Source organism: Myotis myotis, unplaced genomic scaffold (genome assembly GCF_014108235.1).
Source record: "Myotis myotis isolate mMyoMyo1 unplaced genomic scaffold, mMyoMyo1.p scaffold_m19_p_3, whole genome shotgun sequence".
In the NCBI taxonomy this organism is placed as follows: domain Eukaryota; kingdom Metazoa; phylum Chordata; class Mammalia; order Chiroptera; family Vespertilionidae; genus Myotis; species Myotis myotis.
Window position 1 is genome coordinate 114859220 of NW_023416335.1, and position 20434 is coordinate 114879653.

At 40.5% G+C, this 20434-nt stretch overlaps 1 protein-coding gene across 8 annotated transcripts in view; it reads right to left on the reverse strand.

Moving 5' to 3' along the window:
- PAN3 (poly(A) specific ribonuclease subunit PAN3) overlaps window positions 1-20434 on the reverse strand; it is a 162245-nt gene that overhangs the window by 89261 nt on the left and 52550 nt on the right. The gene's annotated exons all lie outside the window — the stretch shown is intronic.

Genomic DNA, 20434 nt, shown 5'->3' on the forward strand with positions numbered 1-20434 from the left:
CAGCGATTCTCGGGTGACACACCCAGAAGCAGAGAGGAGGGAGCCTGATTCCAGGGTGCATCACCCAAGAACCGCCCTCTTGCAATCCAGGACCCCTCGGGGGATGTCAGAGAGCCAGTTTCGGCCTGATTCCCGCAGGCTAGGCTGAGGGACCCCAGCAGTGCACCAGGCCTCTAGTTTAGATATAATTAACATATAATAAGCTGCACGTATTTAAAATATAAACTTGGATAACTCTTGAAATAGGTAGGCAAAATGAATCCATTACCCAAATCAAGATATCTGTTTTGCCCAAAAAGTTTCCATGAGCCTCTTTTAAATCCCTCCCTTCCATTTCTCTCTGCACCACTACTTTGGTCACTATGTAACCACTGATCGATCCAGTTTTCTGTTACTATAGCTTAGTCTGCATTGTTCTAGAGTTTAATACAAATGAGTCCTACATGCATATGTACATGCTGATTTTTTTAACTAGCTTCTTTAACTTGGCATCATTAATATTCATCCATGTCATTGTCTCTATATTTCATTTGGGTTTTTTTTTACTGATTAATATTCAATAATATCAAAATACCACAGTTGTTCATCATTTCAGTCAATGGACAAATTTTTTTTCCGGTTTTTGGCTATTACAAAGATGCAATGAACATTCATGTCTTTATATGAACATGTTTCACTACTTTTGGGTAAATACCTACCACTGAATGGCTTGGGCATATGGTATGTGTATACATAACCTTTTTAAAGTTGGTCAGCTGTTTTCCAAAGTAGTTGTACTAATATGTGCACTAGCACTGTATAAAGAGCTCAAGTTGCTCTATGTACTTAGGAACATGAGCTTTGGACAAACATCTACATTTTAGAAATCTTATTGTGTAGTGATATCTCAATGTGGTTTTAATTTTCATTTCCCAAATTACTTATATGCCATTCTACATCTTATTTGGTAAAACATGTGTTTACATTTTTAACCAATGTTATTGGGTATGTTCTCTATTAAGGAATTTTGAGTTTTGGATAAAAGTCCTTTCTCAGTTATGTGATATACAAATATTTTCTCCAGGTTTCTATCTTTTCATCCTCTTAACAGTTACCTTTCAAAGAACAAAGATTCTTAAATTTTGATGAAGTCCAGTTTATTGAATTCTTCATTCGTGAGTCATGTATTTGGTGTTGTATCAAAGAAATATTTGCCTAACCAAAGGTCACAGGTACTTTCTCCTGGTTTTTTTGTTTATTTGTTTGTTTGATTTTTAAGGATAGTTTATTGATTTTAGAGAGAGGAAGGGAGAGGAAGAGACAGAAACTTGATGTGAGAGTACATGGATCAGTTGTCTCCCGCAACCTGGGCATGTGCCCTGGCTGGGAATTGAACCATGACCTCCTGGTTCGTAAGTCGATGCTCAACCCCTGAGCCACACAAGACAGGGCTATTATGGAAAATGTTAAACTTTGATAAAAGTGGAGAGGAGAGTATAATAATCCCCTATCCACTCAGCTTCAATGATCAATATTTACTAGTCTTATTTTAAAAAATATTTGTATTGATTTTTTAGAGAAAGGAAGGGAGGAGAGAAACATTGTTTAGCTGCCTCCTGCACCCCCTCACCCCCACCCCCACCCCGGGCCGGGCCCCCCGCAGATCAAGTACACAACCCAGGCATGTGCCCTGACCAGGAATTGAACCCCCAAACCTTTTGATGAATGGGACAACCCCCAACAACTGAGCCACACCTCTTTTTGTGCAGTATTCATCTGGTTTTGCAATCATAGTAATGCTGAAATCATAGAATGAGTTAAGAAGTATTCCTTCCTTTTCAAGTTTTTGAAAAAGTTTGAATAGAATTCATACTACTATTTCTTCCTTAAATATGTGGTAGAATTCACAGTGAAGTCATCTGGGCCTCTTTTGTGGGAAGGTTTTTAACTCTAAATTCAATTTGATTAAAATATTTAGTGTTAACCATGCTATTACTTTTTATAAAATATATTTATATTGATTTCAGAGAGGAAGAGAGTGGGAGAGATAGAAACTCAATGATGACAGAGAATCACTGATTGGCTGCCTCCTGCACGCCTCCTACTGGAGATCAAACCCGAAACCTGGGCATGTGTCCTTGACCTTAACTGAACCTGGGACCCTTCAGTCAGCAGGCCAACACTCTATCCACTGAGCCAAACCGGCTAGGGCTATCTATTACTTCTTGAATGAACTTGGGTAATTTGTGTCTTCCAAAGATTTGTCTGTTTCATCCCTCGTCAAATTTATTGCCATAAAATAATTCATAGTATTTCCTTAGTGTCCTTATAGTATCTATACAACCTATTTCATTCCTGATAATAGTAAATTATGCTTTTTATCTTTTTTTCTTAATCAGTCTGGCTATTTACCAATTTTATGGATCTTTTCAAAAAAACAGCTTTTCTCTTTCATTATTTCCCCCATTGTTTTTGTTTTCTATTGATTTCTGCTCTGATCTTAATTATTTTTCTTATGCTTTCTTTGGGTTTACTTTATTTTCCTTTTTCTAGTTTCCTCAGGTAGAAGCTGAAAGCACTGATTTGAGAACATTTGTTCTTTTCTAACTTAGGCCTTTAGTGCTTTAAAAAATTTCCCTGATTATTGCTTTACGGCATCCTACGACTTTTGACATGTTTTCATTTCAGTTCAAAATACATTCTAATTTCCCATTCTATTTCTCCATTGACCCATGAGCAATTAAGAAGTATGTTATTTAGTTTCCAAATGCTTGAAGATTTTCCAAAGAGCTTTCTGTTACAGATTTCTAACTTAATTTCATGTAGTCAGAGAACATATGTTTATGGCTTGAGTCTCTTTAAATTGAGTAGGTTCCATGATCCATAATTGGTCTGTCTTGATCAATATCCCATGTGCACTTGATACAAACATGTACTAGGTGTATTGGTTAATAATGGCAGACTTTGTAATCAAAGAAAACATGATAATTTCAAGAGAAACATCAAAAGTGCTTTATTCAAAGTAATGTCCATCACTAGCTACACATTTCCCCCATCTTTCAGGAAATTTGTGGATCCCGTCCCAATAGAACTTTTCTTGTTTTGAGGCAAACCACTCAGAGACCCAATTTTCCACTTCTTTGTACGTTTTGAAGTGCTCCTCAGTAAGTGCATGTGCCATTGATCAGAACAAGTGGTAATCTGAAGGAGCAAGGTATGGTGAATGCAGCGGGTGGGTTAATACTTCCCAGGCAAGATCTTTTGATGTGTCTTTAACTGGTTTTAAAGTGTGTGATGTGCATCATCATGAAGCAAAATTACTTTGCCATGTCTTCTGGCACATTCTGGTCATTTCATGATCAAAACGTGGTTCAAACTGATTATTTGTTGTTGATAACGACCAATATTAACAGTTTCACCCCGCTCACAATACACTACACTTTCCTGATCCCACCAAACGCAGAGCATTGTCTTCTTTCCGAAGCGATTTGGCCTTGTAGTCGATGTTGATGATTGACCTGGATCAACCCATGATTTTGTGCGTTTGGGATTCTCAAAATCCACTTTTCATCACCAGTCAAAATTCAATGCAAAAAGACTTTCTTTCATGTCATTGAAGCAACATTTTACTGATGACTTTTCGGTTTTCTATTTGTCTTTCGTTCAGTTGATGTGGCACCCATGTTCCTTCCTTTAAAATCTTTCCCATTGCTTGTAAACGATCGGAAATTGCTTGCTGAACAACATTTAATCTTTCTGCAAGTTGTTTCTGAGTTTGACACACATCGTCTTCATCCAATAATGCTTGTAATTGTTGGTCTTCAAACTTTTTGGTTGACCTGGATGTTCTTTGTCTTTCACATTGAAATCATCACTTTTAAAGTGTTTAAACCAGTGTTCTCAAGTATCTTGAGATAGAGAATGTTCACTATAAGCTTCCCAAAGTATACATTAACCTTTTCTTCAAAATAAAGTAATGAATTAAAACTTCCCACAAATGCTCTTTTTTTGGCATGAAATTCAACATTTTTAAGCATAAAAATATCTATGATGTTAACACCTTCACAAAATTTGACATATAAAGTTTTAAAAGCTTGCTGTCAATACAACAAAACAGCATACATATCAAATCACATATATATCAACATATGTGTGTAACTCCATCTATTGAAAAAAATCCGCATTACTAACTGGTACACCCAGTATTTAGTTGTAGGTAGTTTTCTATAAATAGCAAACTGGTAGAGTTGTTCAAGTCTCCTATTTCCTTACTGATTTTGTCTCTTTTTTCTATAAATTTTTTAAAATATATTTTTGACTACAGAGAGGAAGGGAAAGGGAGAGAAAGATAGAAACATAAATAATGAGAGAGAATCATTGATCAGCTGCCTCCTGCATGCCCCACACTGGGGATCGAGACTGCAACCCAGGCATGTGCCCTGACTGGGAATTGAACCGTGACCTTCTGGTTCATAGGCTGATGTTCAACCGCTGAGCCATACTGGCAGGCCCTTTCTTCTATTACTGAAAGAGGAGTATTAAAATCCTTATCATTGTTTCTCTGTTTCTCCTTGCAATTCTATTAGTCTTCATCTCATATGTTTTAACGTCATTACTGGGATACACATTTAAAAATGGTATATCCATGTCCCCTTTGCCTTTATCAAATGATATTCTTTGTCTGTGGTAATATCCCCTTCTCTGAAATCTACTTTGTCTGATATTAATATAGCTATCGCAGCCTTCTGTTGACTAGCGCATGGTGTAACTTTTAATCTACTTTTGTCTTTTACATATATATATATATATATATATATTAGTGGCCCAGTGCACGAAATTTGTGCATGGGGGGGGGGGGGGAGGCAGGGTGTCCCTCAGCCCAGTCTGCACCCTCTCCAATCTGGGACCCCCCCGGTGGATGTCCGACTGCCGGCTTAGGCCCAATCCCACAGGCATCGGGCCTAAACCAGCAGTCGGACATCCCTCTCACAATCCAGGACCGCTGGCTCCTAACCACTCACCTGCCTGCTTGACTGATTGTCTCTAACCGCTTCTGCCTGCCAGCCTGATCACCCCCTAACCGCTCCCCTGCTGGCCTAATTGATGCCTACCTGCTCCCCTGCCGGACTGATTGCCCCCAACTGCCCTCCCCTGGTGGCCTGATCACCCATAAGGCTTTTATTAGTATAGACATGACCCTTCACAGAAAATTTCACTAACCCTGCTTTACAATAAGGGCTTGACAATTAATTATTGCGGCCAGACACCAAGATTTCCTTTCTTTGAATAGTGGAGGGAATCATTATCTTATCTTTAAGTTGCCCTGAACATCAAATGAGATAATGACTTAGAAAAGTATAAAAGCACCATATAAAGACAACTGTCTTTTTCATGTACTGAAAAGACAATAAAGTGGTAAAATGAAAAACACTATTTTTATTCTCCCCCTTCCTTCCTTTACAGCCTTTAAACTGAAAATTAGAAAAATTTCACTCCTACTTTCATTTCTTTACATTCAATATTATTTTGTATTAGTTTCAGGTTTTATATTAGTTACAGAATAGTGGTTAGACAATCATATACTTTACAAAGTGTTCCCCGATATTTCCAGTACCCACCTGGCATCATACCATCATTACAACACTGTTGACTATATTACCTATTTAAGTGACAATAGGTTTACAGGTTCCTTCCCATCTTTCTTTTGTGTTGCTCATTCTTCCTTTTCTTTCTCACTTCTTCCCTCATTTTCTTTATATAGTATTTCAATTGGCCCTCAAAGCTCAGCCAAAGCACTGGGACACGCTTAATCCATTTTACAGACCAGGAAACTGAGGCCAATTCCAGTTGGCCGTGGAACTGGACTCAGCGTGCAGGGAGCCCTCACAGCTATGCTCTCTGCCCTTAAAGGGCAGCCGCAGGGCAAACAGAACTAACTTCCCATCAGGCTTCCAAGCCTCGTTCTCAAGCACCTCTTCATCAGGGACGCTCCACATTTTTTCCTCGCCCCCGGTTCCTGCCTGCTGGGGTCCAACCCCAGCAGGTCCAGGGGTCCCCAAAGGTGTGGACGGAGTCGGCGAAGAAGGAATGACACGGAGACAGCGTTCAGTTGATCAGCAGCCTAGCCAGGATCTCTAGCCAAGTTCTGGTCAGGATCTCCAGCGAAGTTCTGGTTAGGATCTCCAGCCAGGTTCTACGTCCATGTTCTCTTGCTAGGTTCTCCAGCCAGGTTCTCCAGGTTCTCCAGCCAGGTTCTGTAGCCATGTTCCCTCCCTAGGTTCTCCAGCCAGGTTCTGTAGCCATGTTCCCTCGCTACGTTCTCCAGCCAGGTTCTGTCCAGGTTCTCCAGCCAGGTTCAGTCACCAGGTTCTAGTCAGGTTCTCTTGCCATGTTCTATCCAGGTTCTGTAGCCAGGTTCTGTCCAGGATCTTTTGCCATGTTCTTTTGCTAGGTTCTGTCTCTAGGTTGTGTGGCCAGTTTCTGTCCAGGATCTTTTGCCATGTTCTGTCTCTAGGTTCTGTGTCTCTTGGTTCTGTCTTCTAAGTTCTGTCTCTAGGTTCTGAGTAGGTTCTGTGTCTAGGTTCTGTCTCCTGTTGTCTTGTTACATCTGTATTTATACCAGTTGATGCAATCCTATCAATCTCTACTCCAAAGGTTAGGGCGTTTCTTATCTCCATTCCAGGGAGTAAAGATTATGTAGCTTAAGCATGATTGTTTGTAGTTAAATTGATTAATTACCCACCTGGCACTTAGTTAAGGGGTTTTATTCCCTCCCTAACTTCAGGGGGAAATCCCTACCTGGGGAAACAACCTTTCTCAGAGAGGTGACCTTGGTTAAAACACATAGTGCCAGGAAGGTGAGCAAACATATTAAGAACAGTATGCCATATATGCCAGGTCCCTTGAAACAGCAAGGATGGACCGGCTCCCGGCACCTGCCCCCTTTCTTTACTGCCCCCCTTCTCCAGAGCAGGTGGTAGGCTTCGCACTCACCACACAGGCGTTGGCTGCCGTGGGGCAGTGCAGGCGTGGGCTTGCTTTTGGGCCAAGGCGGGAGCAGGAGTCACCGCCTCTGAAGTGCGAAGGCCGCCAGGGTGAGGCCTGGTTAGTTCTGGGAGCTTCTCTGAATCATGTCAGTCAGTCGGGTACCCTGCAGTGCAGCACCCCTCCACTGAGGTGGCACCGCCCCTCAACCTCCGCCTCAGGGCTGCAGGTCTGCACCCCTCTGCCCAGGCATCCTTCCATGCCCCTTGTTCCCCTCCTGGCCGACCAGCATCTTGGGGCCACTGCAGAACCTCACTCTCCACAAGCGAGCCAGATTCTCGCTTGCCGGCCCCCTGCCCTGGCCCAAACACCCTCTGGCGCACCCCGCCTTGCCAGCATTTTGCCTTTGATCTATGGCATTGGTGACAGCACACTCCTAGCAAGCCTGGTACCCAGACGGGCACAGGGTCAGTTCTTTGCCCAGAATGTTAGAGGTTGCAGGCGCATTTGCAGATGTCGCCCAGAGCCTACTGGTGAAGGCAGCGCCTGTGTGGGGTGTCCTCAGAGGGACAGTACAGTGCCACTCTGCTTCGCCAAAGCCGCCCCTCAGGCCTCGCACTGCTGCTAGGTTTTCACCCTCACCTGGGTCACCTCCTTTCTTCTACATTCGGCCTTTATCCATCCCTCTCTCCTGCAGTGCTTGCGCTCCAGGCCCAAAAGCAAAGGACCAAGGCTAAGAAGGACAAAGCCCAAAGGAAGTGAGTCTTGAACCCCCACCACCTCCTCTCTGTGTCACACCTTGAATGGGCACCCTGCAGCCCAACCACATGGCCTCCGGGCGGCCTGGTAGAGTTGGTCTCTGCGAAGCTGTGGAACTGTGGCCAGAGGCCCCACCTGGGTGTCAGCAACCACATGCCTGCTGGAAAGGGCTGTTGGAGGAGGACTGGAGCCCGTCCCTCATTAGCTCCCCAACACCAGAGGAGGCACCACAGGCTCACGTCCCAGCCGCAGGCCCGGCTCCCCTCTCCCCGCTGCCGAGCAGTCATGACATTACGGAGCCCTGGCCTAATTTGCATATTCCTCTCTTATTATATAGGACTAGAGGCCGGATGCACAAAACTTGTGCAAGGGGCTCGGCCCCCGCCACCGTGGCTTCATCCAGAAGGTTGTCCGGAAGGACATCGGTCTAATTAGAATAATATGCTTTATTATTTTATATATATATGTAATTATGTATGTTTATATATATATAAAATTGATTTCAGAGAGGAAGGGAGAGGGGGAGAGAGATAGAAATATCAATGATGAGAGAGAATCATTGATTGGCTGCCTCCTGCACACCCCACACTGGGGGATCAAGGTCACAACCCAGGCATGTGCCCTTACCAGGAATCAAACTGTGATCTCCTGGTTCATGGGTTGATGCTCAACCATTGAGCCACACCAGTCGGACTACTTTTGTCTTTATGTTTAAATAGGTTTCTTGTCAGCTTCATATAGTTGGATCTTGTTGAGGGTTTTTAATTGAATCTGAAAATCTCTTCCTGTTTCTTAGAATGTTTAGGCTACTTACATTTAATATGATTATTGATATGGTTGGGTTTAAATCCATCTACCATCTTGCTATTTGTTTTCTATTTGTTTCATCTGTTCTTTATTCCCCTTTTCCTTTTTCTGCCTTCTTTAGAATCAACTGATACTTTTATTTCATTTTATCCCCTCTCTTACTAGCTGTAACTGTATGTTCTATTACTGTTGTAGTTGCCTTAGGTTTTATAGTACATGTATTTAACATATCACCAACTGTCTTAATCTACTGGGGCCATGACAAAACACCACATACTGGGTGGCTTAAACAACAGAAATTAAAGATGAGAGTCTAAACAAAGGTGCCAGTGATGCTGGCTTCTTCTGAGGCCTCTCTCCTTGGCTTGCAGACAGCCATCTTCTTGCTGTGTCCTCAAAGCAGCAGGCCTTTTCCAGAGCATGTGCATCCCTGGTATTTGTCTTCTTCTACGGATACCAGTCATACTGGAATAGGGCCCCATCCTTAAGACCACACTGAACCTTAATTACCACTTTAAAGGCCCATTACCAAATACTATCATATTAAGGTTTAGTGCTTAAACCTATAAATTTGGAGGAGATACAATTCAGTCCATAACACCCACTATCATAGTCTTAAACTGCTGCAGATATAGTATAACAAGCTCACAATATTATACTTCCATTTCTCCCTTCCCAGACTTTGTGCTACTGTCATCATATATTTTACTTCTACATAAGTTATAAACCCTAAAATACAGTTACCATTTTTGCTTTGAAGAGTATATTATTGTTCAAAAGACTTAAATAATACGGAATGTTTCTTATATAGTTATATGCCATTTTAGTCAATGACTGACTGTTTATATGATGGTGTTCCCATAAGAATATAATTGAGCTGAAAATTTCCTATCGCCTAGTTACATCATAACATTACTCACATACGTGTTTGCGGTAATGCTGGAGTAAACAAACCTAATTGTACTGCCAATCATATAAAAGTGTAGCATGTACAGTATATAACAACAATAATAAACTGTTGCTGGCTTATGTATTTACTATATTATATTTTACCACTGGAGTATATTCCTTTCTACCTATTAAAAAAATTGCTGAGGAGAAACTAAGATGGCGGCATAGGTAAACACCGGGAAATTGCTGCCTCCCACAACAACTTCAAAAATACAACGAAAAGACAAAACGGACATCATCCAGAACTACAGGAAGGCTGGCTGAGTGTAAATTCTACAACTAGAAGAAAAGAGAAAAGCACACTGAGACTCAGAGGAGCTGCGGAAGTAAAGTGCAAAGGTACGGAGGCTCGAGAGCGCGCAGAAAGGGGCTGGTACCTGAGGACGAGGCTGTCTTTTTGAATCAGAAGGGACTCACAAGCTCCCGACTGCTCTGAACTACGGTTCCGGGAAGTCTCTGGGGACCCAGGACTCATACGGGGAGAAACTGGACTGTCTGGCAGCTGGCAGAATTCTGAACTTGAAGGCGGCTTTCCCTCAGAGGTGCTTGCAGCAATTATCGGGACACTGAGACGCGGACCTTAGGGCAGGGCTGAGGACCAGCGATAGCTGCTTGCTCCGCCCTTTGATTCCCGGAGACCCCGCCCCACCCAGGCTTCGGCAGAGGCTTTTGCATATGAATGCCCTGGCCCTTTGCAACCTGAAAATTACCTAACAAACTGCAGCTGGGCCAGACAGACCCAGAACTTCCAAGAGAAGGCCCAAGGCCCCACAGCAGCTTGCACTGCTTCACAGCTGGGCCTCATCAGGGCACCTCCAAACTCCAAAAAAGGAAGGGGAATCTGCAGTTCTCTTCGTAGCTCCTGCTGGGTAATCTCAGGCAGAGGCTAAATTAGCACCTCCTTAGATCCAAGAGCCAGTGTACGCAGTGGTCAGAGGGGACCATCCAGATTACAACTCCTCAGATCCATAAGGGACACACTCAGGGGGCAGGCTCAGTGAGCACCAAAACCCCACTGAAGCAAGTCTTGCCCCAGAAGGGTGTCTTCAGCACAGAAGTTCTCCCACTGCAGACACAGCTGATTCTCACTGCCAACTGGCCTGGAGGTCAATTCCTCCCAGTGATCCTACAACAATCAAGGCATAACTACAACAAGACTGTGCAAAAAGCCCACAAGGGGGTGCACCAAGAGTGTCCACCTCAGGTAACTGGGGAGGCTGAGCCACTGGGCCCTACAGGACACCTAGCACACAAAACCACTCTACCAACACAGAGAAGCATAAAAAATGCGGAGACAAAGAAACAGGTCACAAATGACAGAAATGGAGGAAAGCAAACGACTGGATATATAGTTCAAAACCACGTTTATAAGGTTTTTCAAGAATTTTATGGTGCCGAAACCGGTTTGGCTCAGTGGATAGAGCGTCGGCCTGCGGACTGAAGGGTCCCGGGTTCGATTCCGGTCAAGGACATGTACCTGGGTTGCGGGCACATCCCCAGTAGAAGATGTGCAGGAGGCAGCTGATCGATGTTTCTCTCTCATCGATGTTTCTAACTCTCTCTCTCCCTTCATCTCTGTAAAAAATCAATAAAATATAAAAAAAAAAAAAAAGAATTTTATGGAAACTGCCGATAAATTTAGTGAGACCCTGGAGGATATGAAAAAAGACCAACTAGAAATTAAGCGTACACTGACTGAATGAAAGAATAATATACAGAGATCCAACAGCAGACAAGAGGATCCTAAGAATCAAGTCAAAGATTTGAAATACGAAGAAACAAAAAATACCCAACCGAAAAAGAAAAAAGATTCCAAAAATATGAAGATAATGTAAGGAGCCTCTGGGACAACTTCAAGCGTACCAACATCCAAATTATGGCGGTGCCAGAAGAATAGAGAGGGCAAGATATTGAAAACCTATTTGAAGAAATAATGACAGAAAACTTCCCCTACCTGGTGAAAGAAATAGACTTACAAGTCCAGCAAGCGCAGAGAACCCCAAACAAAAGGAGTCCAAAGAGGACCACACCAAGACACATCATAATTAAAATGCCAAGAGCAAAAGACAAAGAGAGAATCTTAAAAGCAGCAAGAGAAAAACAGTCAGTTACCTACAAGGGAGTACCCATACGACTGTCAGCTGATTTCTCAACAGAAACCATGCAGGCCAGAAGGGAGTGGCAAGAAATATACAAACTGATGAATAGCAAGAACCTACAACCAAGATTACTTTATCCAGCAAAGCTATCATTCAGAACTGAAGGTCAGATAAAGAGCTTCACAGATAAGAAAAAGCTAAAGGAGTTCATCACCACCAAACCAGCATTATATGAAATGCTGAAAGGTATTCTTTAAGAAGAGGAAGAAGAAAAAGGAACTTTTACCATTTGCCACAGCATGGATGGAACTGGAGAGCGGATAAATACCACATGATCTCACTCATTTGTGGAATATAATGAACAACATAAACTGATGAACAAGGACTGATCCAGAGATGGCGAGGCATTGATTGGACTGTCGGGCCTTGGAGGGAAGGTAGGGGAGAGTGGGGGTAAGGGGGAAAGATCAACCAAAGGACTTATATGCAAGCATATAGGCCTAACCAACAGACACGGACAATGGGGGGGTGAGGGCATGATGGACACGGACAAGGGGGGGGTGAGGGCATGAGCGGGGGGGGCGGGAGGGAGCAGTAGGGAGCAACATGGGGATAAGGACACATATGTAATATCTTAATCAATAAAAAATATATTTAAAAAAATTGCTGTAAAAGTTCGCTGTGTTACACCAGCAGCAGCCCCTTATATCTAGTGTTTACCATGTCTGTTGATTGCATCATTTTTTCTTATATTTGATTTAATCTCATGTTGTATTGTAGTTACTACATGCCATACAGGTTTGTAGCCTAGGAGCAAGTCTATACCATATAGCCTACATATGTAGTAACTATACCATATGGGTATCTGTAAGTACACTCTATGATGTTTACACAACTACAAAATCGTCTAACAACTCATTTCTCAGAATGCATTTGCTACGTTAAGCAGTTACTATTTTCGGCACGCTTCAGTTCTTTGTATAGATCCAGATTTCCATAGGGTATTGTTTTCCTTCTGCCTGAAGTACTTCCTTTAACATCTATTGAAGTATATTTCTGCTGATGGTGAATCCTTTCAACTAATGTGTATCTGAAAAAGTTTTTTTAATATTTTTAATTTGTTTTATTTTTAAATAATTTACGACTCACAATAAGTGGTACCCTTCACCATGTTTCCCCAAAGACAACATCTCAGATAACCACAGTATATTTTCAAAACCACATAATTAACATTAGGGCAATAGGTTTAACTAAATTACATCTTATTCAAATTTCACCAGACTTTACATGCACTCATTTGATTTCATTTTTTAAAGATATTTTTTCCAAGAATAGACTTCTAAGTTGACATATTTTTACTTCCTATATTTTAAAGGTATTGCTCCATGGTCTTCTGGCTTACACTGTTTCCAACAAGAAATATACTGCCATTTGTACCTTTGTTCTTCAGAAATAAATATTTTTTCCTCTAGTTCTTATTTGCTGTGCCTTCGTATAGTTATCTCCCTCCCCCCCCCCCCCCCCCCCCCCGCTCCCCACAGGATTCCTTTGTGCTTGTATTCTTTGGGCTGCTTGGATTTGTGGGTTTACAGTTTTCATTCAATTTGGAAAGTAATTGCCCATTATTTCTTAAAATGTTTTTTTCTGTGCTCCCACACCTCCCCTACCCTAGTTCAGGGACTCCAAATACATGTGTGTTCGAATGCTTTAAGTTATCCCATAGCTCACTTTCTGCCTTTAATCCCAGTCAATATATTTTATATTTCAGATATTATAGTTTTAAATTTTAGAAGTTTGATTTGGATTTTAAGTATCTTTCATGTATATAATGACATATTTAATCTTTCCTGTAAGCTTCCTGAACATATGGAATACAGTTCTAACAATGGCTTTGATGTTCTTACATAAAATTGATGTAACATTTCTAGGTCAATTTTGATTGATTACATTTTCTTCTCTTCATGTGTACTATTTTCCTACTTATTTGAATATCTAATTTTTTATTGGATGCCAAATATTGTTACTTTTATCTTGTTGGATGCTGAATTTTCTTAATTCCTATAAATATCCTTCAGCTTTGTTTTCCATCATAATTACACTGCTTAAAAATTACTCTGATCCTTTCAGGTATTGCTTTTAAGCTTTATTAGGAAGGACTAAGGCAGCCTTTATCTTTGGCTTATTTGGCCCAATACTGAGGCAAAAGACTTCCTGTAACCTACTTGATGCTTCATGAATTATGTTTTCCTTGTTAGCTGGTGAGAATAGGAACTATTCTTGGGCTTGTATAAGCTCTGAGAATTATTTCCTGTGATCTTTTCAGAAATTTCTTCTTCTAGCTCAAGTAGCCTGTTCACCCATATCTTCTGATCAGTACTCAGATGAAGAGTCAAGGGAAACATTAGCAAGTGTCCAAATTTCTCTGAGTATGAGCTCTCTCCTCTCCAGTACTTCCTCTTGTGAGCTATAACCACCTTGGGTTCTGTGAACTTTCAGTTTCCTATCCTTAATTAGATTTGCTCCACCTGAGTTCCTTCTTCTAGGCACCAGGTCTGGAATCTCCCCGTAGGCAGTAAGCTGGAGCAATAATAGAGCTCATCTCATTTGTTTCCCACCTATCAGGGATCAGTATCCTCCACTAACTGATACCTAATGTCCTGAAAACTATTCTTTCATATATTTTGTTCAGTATGTTTGCTATTTCTGAAGAGAAAATAAGTCCAATACCTGTTCTTCCATCTTGGCCACAAGACAAATCTAATGGTGATGTTTACAAAACACAAAGTATTCTGATTTGATGTTAAGTTAACAATATATAAAAATTAGCCAACTCCTTGTTTTGGTTAGATCAAACAATAGTAAAAAGTAAAGAGAAACTTTGCAATTATCATTTCAAACAATTGGTGAGTAAATCAATTACTGTCCTATAAAGCTCATTTGTTTTTTCAAATTTTGTTTTGGTTTCTATATCATCTCTTTCCAGAACAGATAAATTATGTCACAACTAAATATCCTTTTGACAATGCAGATATCTTTGCAGCATCAAGTCATGGAGTCTACACCCTAAATACTTCTCAAATTCAGCTATTTCTACTTATTTCACTGACAGTGCCATAGTCTAGGTCACCATTGTCTCCACTCATATTAACTGCAACATCATCCCAATGGACCAACTTGACGTCTCTTGCTCAACTCCAATCCATCTTTTATTTTTCAGCCAGGATAAAGGAGAGTAAGAAAGAAAGTAGAAAAAGAGAAGAAAAGAGGAGGAAAAGAGGGAAGGAAAGTGGGAAGAAAGGAAGTTTTATTTAATAACTTTATTGCTGAAATCCACTTAGATCAACCAGGTCAAGTCTCCACTGTCTTTGATTAAATTCAGTCAATAAGAAAACAGGAGATAAAATGTTAATATTAATCTAAACCTTATCTACTTTTCCCCAAAACCTACAAGTCCAATATCCCATCTGCACTACTAGTCCTCCCTCTTTGGTGGAGAAACAAAGGAGCGTAATTGAGACTAAGATAAGACTCATGGCCATAAAGAGCAGCCCTATTCAGAGCTATTTTTACTAGTCTTCAGTGTTCATAAATAACACAGAATAAAGAGGAACAGGGTGAGATGAAAAGGAGAAGTCAAACAGCTAACCAGATCCTCCAAGTTCACATTTTTACAAGATATTTTTTTAAATAATGGTTTATTTCCCCATATTTCAAGCATACCCAAGTATGCTCAATTTAAAATTTATTATCAAAATGTACTCAACTTCTGACCTATCAAGATCTATTTATGACCTATCAATATTCACCTCATAAAAGTTCACATCTAAATACAACTACTATTTTGAAAATAGTCTAGTATCACAATTTACAAATTGCCTGAAGCAGCTGGGTCCTCTGACAAACACTCCAAAAAAGAAAATATGGTAAGAGATAAAACAGAGAACTTATATACTTATATGCATAGCCCATGGACACGGGCAATAGGGTGGTGAAGACCTGGGAAGGGGGGAGGGGTATAGGTACTAGACGGAGGGGGGGAATGAGGGGCATTGGGAGACATTTATAATACTATCAACAATAAAAAATTATTTTTTTAAAAAAGGAAAGAAAATATGATATTCTAAATGTCAGAATCAAATTGATGAAACCAGTGAGAGTTGGTTACTAGTGCTTCCAAGAAATTCACATCAGTGTTCTTTTAAATGTAAGTTCTCTTACTTATAATGTGACTATCTTGAGAAAGTAGCATGTGTAATACCAGAACCTGCCAAATGAAAAACAATTAGTAATAAACTTGATATATTATGGTAGAATTAATCAGAAAAATTTTCATGAATTGAGTATAAAGTAATTCTTTATATATAACGGCTTAAAATTACAGGCACATAAATTTCCAAAAACACTCATAAAGTTTGTCAAAAATAAGTAATATTATAAACACTATTCTTGGGAATAGTTTGAGAATATGTATCAAAATGAAAAATAAACATGCCCTTTGACCTAGTACTCCCACATCTAGGAGTTACAGATAAGGAGAAAATCAACCAACTAAAAAAGATTAAGATGATCACATTTATTTATCATCTTTCTTAAAAGGAAGCAACTAAAATAGCAGTAGGAAAAGGGTTATGTGGATCATTAGTATGTAGCCATTAATAATCATTGACATTACACTGACATCAGTGAAATGCAAATTAAAACCACAATGAGATATCACCTCACAACTGTCAGAATAGTTATATCAAATCAATAAAAAACAAGTATTGGCAAAGATGTGGACAAAAAGGAACCCTTGTGCACTGTTGTGGAACGCAGATTAGTGCAGCCACTATGGAAAACAGTATGGAGGGTCCTCAAACATTAAAACAGTATGGAGGGTCCTTATGACCCAGTTATTCCAGTTCTGGATATATATCCAAAGAAACCTGAGTTCATTGCAGCATTATTTACAATAGCCAAGATATGGAAGCAACCCAAATGCCCATCAATAGATGAGTGGATAAAAAAAGTTGTTCATATACACAATGGAATATGATTCAGCCATAAAAAAAGGATGAAATCTTATCATTTGCAATAGCAAAAATGAACATAGAGGGTATTACATTAAGCATAATAAGTCAGAGAAAAACAAATACCATATGATTTCACTTATATACGGAATCTGAAGAACAAAATAAACGAGCAAACAAAACTGAAACAGACTCATAGATACAGAGAACAGACTGGTAGTTGCCAGAGGGAAGGGGGATTGGGGAACTGGGTGAAAAAGGTGAAGGGATTGAGTACAAATTGGTAGTTACAAAATAGTCACAGGGATGTAAAGTACAGTATAGTCAATAAAATGATAACTATCAGTGCCAGGTGGGTACTGGAAATATCAGGGGGAACACTTTGTAAAGTATATGATTATCTAAGCACTGTGCTGTATACCTGAAACTAATACAAAATAAAATTAAATGTAAATTGTAAATAATTTTTTTTAAATCATGCACACTGATATATTTTCATGTAACCATGGAAAGAGACCTATATCACTACTGAGTAAACATAAAATAAAATGATAAAATAAAAAATAAAGTAAATAAAATAAAATAAAATAAAATAAAAAATAAAATAAAATAAAAATTTGGCAACAATTATACTAAATTGCTATTTACGTAAAATAGTGTGTTGATTATTTCTAAGAGAAAGGAGAGGCGAAGAATGTGCATGTGTGCATGTGCATGTGTGTAAAAGGATGCTAACTAAAGATGCTCTGGCTGGTATATCTCAGTTGGTTGGGCATCGTCCCATGCACCAAAAAGTTGCCGGTTCGATTCCTAGTCAGGGCACATGCCTGGGTTGCGAGCACAATCCCCGGTGGAGGGGCATGCAGAAGACAGCCAATCCATGTTTCATTCTAAAACTGATGTTTCTCTCTCCCTCCATGTCTAAAAAAATAAAATAATAGATGCTCATAATAATGTTAAGAGAGATGTCAACTCTGTAAACTAGATTCATTTTTGCTTCCTTCTTTGTACTTCTTTGTAGTCTTTTTTTTTTCAAATATATATAAATTTTACAAAAATGTTTTAGGAAAGTTTGTTAAAATTCGTAAAGCATGAAACCACTTATCCTTTTCTCTACATCATCACTGAATGGAGTAGTACTACCATAAGAATTCACATGGCCCGAGAGAAACCAAGATGGCGGTATAGGTAAACACCAGAAATTGCTGCCTCCCACAACAACTTCAAAAATACAACTAAAAGACAAAACGGACATCATCCAGAACCACAGGAAGGCTGGCTGAATGGAAATTCTACAACTAGAAAGAAAGAGAAAAGCACACTGAGACTCAGAGAAGGTGTGGAAGTAAAGTGCAGAAGTATGGAAGCGCAGGTAAAAAGGGCTGGCAACTGAGGACGCGGTTGTCGTTTTCAATCGGGAGGGAGTCTCAAGCTCCCAACTGCTCTGAACTCCAGTTCTAGGCGAGTTTCTGAGGACCCAGACTCATACGGGGAAAAACTGGACTATCTGGCATCAGGCAGAACTCGAGGGCGGCTTTCTCTCAGAGGTGCTTGCAGATATTACCATGGGACACTGAGACCTGGGGCCTCTTAGGGCAGGGCTGAGGAGCAGCCATAGCTGTTTGCTCTGCCCTATTGACTGCCTGAGACCCCGCCCCACCCAAGCTGTGCGCAGAGGCTTTTGCATATGAAAGGCCTGGCCCTTTGCAATCTGAAAATTACCTAACAAACTGCAGCTGGTTCAGAGAGACCCAGAACATCCAAAAGAAGGCCCAATGCCCCAAAGCAGCTTGCACTGCTTCACAGCTGGGCCTCATCTAAGCACCTCCAAACCCCAAACAAAGAAGAGGAATCTGCAGATTTCTCCACAGCTCCTGCTGGGTAGCCTCAAGCAGAGGCTAAATTAGCACCTCCTTAGAGATCCAAGAGCCAGTGTACCCAGTGGTCAGAGTGGGACCATCCAGATTACAACTCCTCAGATCCATAAGGGACACACTCAGGGGGTAGGCTCAGTGAGCACCAAAGCCCCACTGAAGCAAGTCTTGCCCCAGAAGGGTGTCTCCAGTACAGTTCTCCCACTGCAGACACAGCTGATTCTCACAGCCAATTGGCCTAGAGGTCAATTCTTCCCAGTGATACCTACAACAATCAAGGCTTAACTACAACAAGACTGTGCACAAAGTCCACAAAGGGGTGCACCAAGAGTGTCCACCCCAGGTAATTGGGGAGGCTGAGCCACTGGGCCCTATAGGACACCTAGCACAGAAAGCCACTCTGTCAACACAGGGAAGCATAAAAAATGCAGAGACAAAGAAACAGGTCACAAATGACAGAAATGGAGGAAAGCAAACTACAGGATATGGAGTTCAAAACCACACTTATAAGGTTTTTCAAGAATTTTCTAGAAACTGCCGATAAACTTAGTGAGACCCTCAAGAAATCTAATGAGACCCTTGAGGATATGAAAAAGGACCAACTAGAATTAAGCATACACTAACTGAAATAAAGAATATTATACAGACTTCCAACAACAGATTAGAGGATCATAAGAATCAAGTCAAAGATTTGAAATACGAAGAAGCAAAAAACACCCAACCAAAAAAGCAAAAAGAAAAAAGAATCCAAAAATATGAAGATAATGTAAGGAGCCTCTGGGACAGCTTCAAGCGTACCAACATCCAAATTATGGCGGTGCCAGAAGAAGAGAGAGAGCAAGATACTGAAAACCTGTTTGAAGAAATAATGACAGAAAACTTTCCCTACCTGGTGAAAGAAATAGACTTACAAGTCCAGGAAGCGAAGAGAACCCCAAACAAAAGGAGTCCAAAGAGGACCACACCAAGACACATCATAATTAAACTGCCAAGAGCAAAAGACAAAGAGAGAATCTTAAAAGCAGCAAGAGAAAAAAAGGTCAGTTACCTACAAGGGAATACCCATACGACTGTCAGCTGATTTCTCAACAGAAACTATGCAGGCCAGAAGGGAGTGACAAGAAATATTCAAAGTGATGAATAGCAAGAACCTACAACCAAGATTACTTTACCCAGCAAAGCTATCATTCAGAACTGAAGGTCAGATAAAGAGCTTCACAGATAAGGAAAAGCTAAAGGAGTTCATCACCACCAAACCACTATTATATGAAATGCTGAAAGGTATTCTTTAAGAAGAGGAAGAAGAAGAAAGGTAAAGATACAAATTATGAACAACAAATATACATCTATCAACAAGTGAATCTAAAAATCAAGGGAATAAATAATCTGATGAACAGAATAAATTGGTGAATATAATAGACTCAGGGGCATAGAAAGGGAATGGACATTCTCGGGGGGAAAGGGGTGTGGGGGTGCGGGAAGAGACTGGACAAAAATCGTACACCTATGGATGAGTACAGTGGGGGAGGGGGTAAGGCAGAGGGTGGGGTGTGAACCAGGTGGAGGGGAGCTATGGGGGGAAAAAGAGAAACACCTGTAATAATCTGAATAAAGATTTAATAAAAAAAAAAAAAAAGAATTCAAATAGCCCTAGCTAATTTGTTCAGTGGTTAGAGCATCAGCCCGTAGACTGAACTGTCTCAGGTCCAATTCTGATCAAGGGCAGGTCCCTGGTTCTAGGCTCAATCCCTGGTGGGATGCATGCAGGAGGCAACCAATTGATGTGTCTCTCTTACTGCTGTTTCTCTTTCTTTGTCTCTCTCCCTCCCTTCCATTCTCTCTAAAAATCAATGGGAAAAAAGTATCCTCAGGTGAGGATTAACAACAACATTAATAATAATAATAAAGTGCAACTGATGTTTAAAAACAATTCACATAAAATATTCAATATTTAAATTGAAACCAGTAGAAC